This window comes from Microtus ochrogaster, unplaced genomic scaffold (genome assembly GCF_000317375.1).
Source record: "Microtus ochrogaster isolate Prairie Vole_2 unplaced genomic scaffold, MicOch1.0 UNK5, whole genome shotgun sequence".
In the NCBI taxonomy this organism is placed as follows: Eukaryota; Metazoa; Chordata; class Mammalia; order Rodentia; family Cricetidae; genus Microtus; species Microtus ochrogaster.
The window spans coordinates 4,677,321-4,684,695 of record NW_004949103.1 but is presented as its reverse complement, the minus strand read 5'-3'; the positions used below and the strand labels follow the sequence as shown (position 1 = coordinate 4,684,695).

Genomic DNA, 7,375 nt, shown 5'->3' with positions numbered 1-7,375 from the left:
AGCCATGTGACTCACAGCTCAAAGCTGACAAGTTGCTGTCAAATTAGCCAAAAAGGGAAAAAAATAAAAACACAGGAATGTGAGGAGGGAGTGGGCCTTGTGCCTGGAATCTCAGAGGCCGAAGCTCACGTGTGCAACTTGTGCCATGGCCACCTACTCCACCTGCTCTGAGCATTCAGAGAGCTTCCACAGCCTTTTGGAAGACCTACGAGGGGTTTCCGAGTGGCTGCTGGGGACCGCGGGGACCAGAGAGAAGAAGCTGGTCAGAGATTTTGATGAAAAGCAACAGGAAGCAAATGAAACGTTGGCAGAAATGGATGAAGAACTACGGTATGCACTCCTGACTTTCTTTAATCCCATGATGTCTAAACTTCAAAACTACCAGAAGGACCTTGCTAAACTCCATCACGAGGTAAGAAGCACACCTTTGACAGCCACATCTGGAGGCCGAGGAGATGTGAAGTACGGCACATATGCCTTAGAGAATGAGCATTTGAATCGGCTGCAGTCTCAAAGAGCATTGCTTCTACAAGGCACAGAAAGCCTGATCCGGGCCACCCAAAGCATTGAGCGTTCTCACCGGATTGCCACAGAAACTGACCGGATTGGTACAGAAATCAGAGAAGAGTTGGGGAAACAACAAGAACAGTTGGAACGTACCAAGAATAGACTGGTAAACACAAATGAAATCTTGAGCAAATGCAGAAAGATTCTCCACTCAATGTCCAGAAAACTGACAACCAACCAACTTCTCCTTTCCATCATCATCTTACTGGAGCTAGCCATCCTGGTCGGTCTTGTGTAGTGCAAATTCTTTCGACACCATTGAACTTCCTGGAGTGAAGGGATTGTGGACCAGAATCTTGACTCTGAATGAACGGTGTTAAGTATATATATTGCTGCTGTGGGCTAACAGTTCAAGAATGCATTGTGTATCCAGACTATGGGAGGGAGGGCGATGGAAAACCACATAAATGTGAAGGACCAGCAACAAGACCAGGATGATATACTAAGGTAATAAATGCTGTTTATGACTCCTTCAAAAAAAAATAAGAAGAAATACCATTAGAGTCAGCAAGTCAACTCCCATGGGCCGATCAGGAAATACTGAGGGGAACACTTGAAGAGCTGCCTACATTTCTATGTTTATTGTGGAACTGTTAACAACAGCCAAGATTTAAAAAATAGGATCAGCCTAAACATTCATCACTGGCAAAAGAAAACACATGTCACAAGGAAGTGTCCTAAAACCTTCACAAGAAAGCACTCTACAGCCATCATAAGGAAATGTGGCCATACGTGAAAACGTGGGATGAAATGGCCAGGTGATACACACATTAAAGTGTGTAAAGCTTTGGTTGTACTGTTGAGTAACTACAGGATGTGCTTGATAATACCATGCCTCTGGTCAACAATAATGAATTGCACACCGAAAATTGGATTAAGAATGGGTCTCATATTAAATATTCTTACCGCAGAAGAAGGGGGTGGGCAAGTTGGGGAGGCACTGATATGTTTATTTCCTTTACTGTTTGTGTGTATATCTTCGAGTGTATCCAGATGGACACATGAAATGTACCAATGCTGGTTTGCTCCCCTCCCCATATCAGTTATATTTCTCCAATGCTATCTGTTAAGATGAAGTATACGAGTTAACAAATGCATGCAAGACAAAATAATAGATTTGTAAGTTTCTTCTTTGTCTCCACACAGGTGGTGGGGGAAGCAGATTCACGGGGCAGTCTGGCCAGGGAAGACTTAGCAGAGATGGTTAGGGACTTTGAGGGTAACCCTGGGAGACAGCATTTGGAATGTCCTTAGTCCACATGGAGCCCTCCTGTCCTCACAGCGCGATCCTAGACTTCGGGGAGTCAAGCAGTGACCACATGCTGGAGGGTTGGATGAAGACAATAGAGGCAACATCCTCAGGGAAGGGACAGGTGATTCATTAAGTATTTCTAGGGAAACTGGCTCTCTGGCTAGAAAAAGAAAAAAAAGGTAATTATTTCTCTTCTTCGAGTCACAACAAAATATGCTCTGTATAAATCAAATAGCTGCAAGCAAAGTCAGAATTGAGTCCTGTGTTCTCATCTAATAATTTTTATGACTTTGGGATACAGAAGGTGCTCTTAAGCAAGATGAAGACATAAATCATAAAGGGAAAGATTGATAGGTTCATTACATCAAAATTGCAAATGTTTGCAAAAGTTAGGCAAAGCCAAGAGGCAATTAAACACCACGACATGCGCATACAAAGAGCATGAACAACTCGGAAAACACTGCAGGCCTGAAAGTTAAGAGGAGTTGCCTTGCTGAGCGTGGGGTTATCCGAACTGGGCAGATGGAGTTATCAGTGTTAGCCTAGAACAGAGGTTCTCATGCTCCCTAATGCTGTGATCATTTAATACAGTTCCTTATGTTGGGAGGACCCCCCCTCCTGCCGACCATTTAAATTATTTTCATTGCTACTTTATAACTGTAATTCTGCTACTGTTATGAATCAGAATGTAAATATCTATGCTTTTTGATGGTCTTGGGTGACCCATGTGAAAGAGTCATGATCTCAAAGGGGTCATGACCCACAGATTGAGAAACACTTGCCTAAAAGGAGTAAATGTAAGAAAAATGCAAGCTAATTTCCAAAACAAAAATCTGGACAGACTGGGAAGTTTGACGTAATGACCTGCCAAGAAGTGTAAGTAAAGCGTGAAGGTAGAGATTTTATCTACAATCCTGAGAGCCTGTGAGAGCCAACACTTCCTTGATCTGGATCAGAGGTTTACTCAGCCAGCCTAGCTGTGGTGGCCACTGAGAGAAAAGAACTCAAATTAGGCCTGCAAGGTTTAGGGCCACTGTGGGGTGAGAGCTGTGCTGGACAATGGGGGCCCCAGGGGCCCCAAGCCCGAGTAAACAGCAGGCTCTCTGAAGAGTAAAGGCTTTCGACCAGGAAGTAAGAGAACAGAAATCTGCTTACAAACGCTGACACAGCAGGTTAGCAGGGGCCTCCTGCTGAGCAACAGGAAACCCCACCCAGGCAGATAGCCTTAGGTCTACCTCCAGAGCCTTTTCTTCAGATGCCAATGGCCACACATAGGGGGAAGATTCCACTATGAAAGAAAAACCACAAGCCAGAAAAAAAAAAAAAAAAAATTAAAGAGCATAATGGGAAGATCCGGGTGGTGGCGAAAAGGACACAGGAAACTAAACTGAATGTTTCCAGAGGGAAGACAATCCACAGAAAGTCAGAATGCTGCTTAGGTCAGCAGATACTCTGAATGAAACATTGACAACACTGAAAGGAACAAGACAGGCAAAGCGATAAAGACCATTGGAAACATTAACACGCAAGACAACTAACTAGGTGAGAAAATGAATGAGTGAGGACGTAGAGATTGTTACCGTCACTATCAACCTGTGAGGTCTAATTCCATTTAGCAACTCATTCATGAAACAGATACAGAGTACATATACTCTCCTTCTCCCACACACCAGTCACCAAGAAGGATCAACTCCTGAGACCTAAAGCAATCGCGAAATTTTAAAATACTTCAAAAAAACCACAAATTAGTCTCTCAGGAGTTAAAAATAAACAACCTTAAATTAGAAGCTAATAAGCCGGGCGGTGGCGGCGCACGCCTTTAATCCCAGCACTCGGGAGGCAGAGAGGCAGGCGGATCTCTGAGTTCAAGGCCAGCCTGGACTACAAGAGCTAGTTCCAGGACAGGAACCAAAAGCTACAGAGAAACCCTGTCTCAAAAATCAAAAAAAAAAAAAAAAAAAAATTAGAAGCTAATAATGTATCTAGAAAATTCCTCCACTGTTAAGAAAGCCATACATTTCTGTATTTCTTTAAGGCAAAGGAAAACAAAGAACTTTAAAAATATGTCGCAGTGATAGCAAAGGGTGCACTTCAAAATTTAAAGGACATGTCAACCTTTTTGCTTAAAGATGTACTATAAGAATTTGTAGCTGTGTTCACTTGGGAGCACATAGGCCAGAACTGGAATGAAGATTAGCATGGCCCCTACACAAGGATGACATGCAAATTGGTGAAGCATCCCATATTTAAAAATAAACAAAAGAAGAGGAAGAAGAAAGAAAGCAAAGCAAAGAATTTATAGCTTTAACTGCACACATTAGCGAAGAGCACCCTACCATTAAGCACCATACTTCCTAGCATGAGCTATAAAGAAAGTATAAATTAAGCTCAAAGAAAAGAAATAATAAGGAGCAGAATTAAATAAATTTAAAAATAATGAGGCCAATAGAGTTTTATTACCCTAAATGCTGGTAATCCTTTCAAAATAAATAAGCAACCAAACACAAAGACTCCTAACAGAACACAAAAGAAAACAACCCAACAGATTCCATAGACGCTGGTGATATAGGAAAGTAGTATCAGAAACACAGTTAAACTAATGAAGTGGAAAACTGTAATCTCACAAGCAGAACAAATAGAAGAAGAAATGTAGACATTTAAAGTGGAAAAAAAATAGAACCTTTGTACACAAAAGCTGTTAAGTCTAAACCAAGATAGACCCTATCAATTTTCTTTATAACAATACCAAATAGAAAAGGGAACCAGGTCTGCACTCTTTTTACGAGACTAATATAATAGCCATCATACCCTGGTGAACAAATAAACCAGAGCCCCTCCAGTCCCACTGTCTCCTGGAGTCAGGGGCAGCCTGGACTATCCATCCATCAACCACCTGGCATACAACCTTCCCCAGAGACCTCTACGAAAGAAGCCCCACTGCGGCCTGAGCTCTGCTCAGAGCCCGTGTGCTACCATCTGTCTGTCTACTGCATTAATAACTTCTGATAACTCTCTCACCCAGAAGGACAACCTGCCTCGGTGTCCCCCTTCCACGCTAAACCTAAGAGCTTCCTCCAGGCCCATGAGGACGTGTCACCAACAGCTGCAAAGCTTGTGTCCCGCCCCCAAGCATGTGTGAAGTGTCCTCTAAGGTAGGTCACACACGAGGCCACAAAACGAGTTCAAATTTAAGGTTAAAATCATATGGCATTTTCTCTCTGACTGCAAGGGAACAAGTCTAGAAATCAATGCAAGAGACACAACAAGGGATCTACAGCGGTGTGACAGCTGAGCAACTTGCTTTGTAAAGGACTTTTATTTCCTTAAAGGTATTGTGTGATGAGCACAGCCCAACTCTGTTCCTCCACCTTCCCTCTTTCACCCTCCTCCCTCCAGTTAGCGCCCTTGTTCTAGACACTTTCTTTTCCTCTTTCATTAACATACAAATACATGATTTTATGTTACCGTTTAAGATCTAGGATCTACGAATGGAATGGAACTTAATGGCTTTTGTCTTTCTCAGACTGGCTTAGTTTGCTTAATATGAGTGTCCCCAGCGGCATTCATTTTCCTGTAAATGGCATGAGTTCATTCTCCCTGTGACTGGGAAGAACCCCATTGTGTGCATACAGCGTATTTCCCTGGCCCATTCTTACACCAGGCACCTAGGTTGGCTTAATTGCTTAACTATGAGTCAAAGAAGTGAATCATAAGTGAATTGGAAAACTAATCTGAAAGCAGACGAGAACAAAGATGCACATACTCAAATGATAGGCTGGGTCAAAGGCAGGAGTTATTAAGAGGGAAGTATATAAGAAGAAACCCCAGCATTCAAGAAAAAAAATCAACAACAACTGAACAACTTAAGAACCTAGGAAGAAAAAAAAAGAACTTAGGAAGAGGACAGAGTAAACTAAAGACAACAGAAGACATGGCCAGAAATAGAAACTTGGAAACAGAAAATAAACAAAACTAACAGCTGTTTCTATTAACAAAATCGGTGAACTTTTAGCTGCATAAATGAAGACAACGGAAGAGCTCTGAATTAAAAGCAGAAGAGCAATGGCAAGTGATGTGACCGAAACAGGCATGTTGACAGGGCCGGCATTTTGATTTCTCTCCCTCTTATGAAGCCACCAGGATGCAGTCATGGTGACGCACCTGTATTAGTTAGGGTTCTCTAGAGTCGTGTTTCTCATTCTTCCTAATGGTTCGATCCTTTAAAACAGATCTTCATGCTGAGGTGACCTCAACCACAAAATTATTTTGTTGCTACTCCATAACTTTAATTTTGCTACTGATAAGAATCATAATGTAAATATCTGATATGCAGGATATCTGGTATGTAACCCCTGTGAAAGGGTCGACACCCCCCCCAAAAGAGTCACAACCCACAGGTTGAGAACCACTGCTCTAGAGCAGAACTGATAGAATTAAGCTACTTATGTGCAAGCCACACGCTGGGGTGACTCTGTTGTGGTCCAGCCTCGACAGATTCATACATTCCAGGGTAGGGGCAAGGAGATTAGAAAAATTAGGTAGAAAGAACAGAGGTAGGAAAGAAATACAGAGACGTAGGATAGTACCGGGAGGGCAACTGAACCACCAGCATTTATTTTCCACATTCTTATATACTTCAGTCCAAAGAGGTAGCGGGGAAGACAACAGGCATCATTAACCTGACATAAGGAATAGGTCAAATATCTGCAGGTAGCTCCTCCCTGGAACCTCCTGCTGATCTCCTTTGAAGGAGCAGGAATAGCAAAATGGATTAGAATGGATGCACCTCTCTTCTCTATTCAAAATACTAATTAACCACACCCTAGGTCAGGAACTCTTGTTTGTAGCCACACCTGTTGTCAACAACTTTGAAAGAGAAAAAAAAAAAAGCTCAAACTCTGACCTTTAGTCAAGGTGGAACATGCTCACAACTGTTACGTACAATAAAGGAGATTTATTAGAATAGCTTATAGCTTATAGGCTGTGATCCAGCTAGTCCAGCAATGGCCGTCTACCAGCAGAAGCACCGAGAATCTAGTTTTTTCAGGCTGATGTCTTGAATACACACTAGAATCCTGGAAAAGTATGCTCTAATGCCAGTGAAGAAATAGACTTGTTCACGAGAGTGAGAGCAAGCAGACAAAGAGAGCAAGTTTCCTTCTTCCACAGCCTTTCCAAAGGCTGCCAGCAGAAGGTGTGGCCCAGATTAGAGGTGGATCTTCCCACATCAAAAGATCCAGATTAAAGGTGGGTCTTCCTACCTCAAGCAGATGAATGGAGTCAGAGTTTTTCTGTCCCAACTACCTGGTCCCACGTAATCACACAAAAGCTTATCTTAATTATAAATTGTTCGGCCTATAGCTCAGGTTTATAACTAATTAGCTCTTACAACTTAAATTATCCCATTTCTATTCATCTATATTTTGTCACATGAATCCTAAGAGCAAGAGCAGTTCAGTCAGAGACAACAGCGAAGGTGAGGGTTTTACTGGCCTGAGGCAGATACACACCAAACAAGCTTTCACACCAATCTGGAGAACAGGACACAAGCCTTCC

General features: G+C 42.4%; 2 pseudogenes; both read left to right on the top strand.

Moving 5' to 3' along the window:
• The first annotated feature begins 253 nt into the window (after window positions 1-253).
• Window positions 254-805, top strand: LOC101999296 (annotated as a pseudogene).
• A 3,166-nt stretch (window positions 806-3,971) lies between these two features.
• LOC113458158 lies at window positions 3,972-4,069 on the top strand (annotated as a pseudogene).
• Window positions 4,070-7,375: the final 3,306 nt, after the last annotated feature.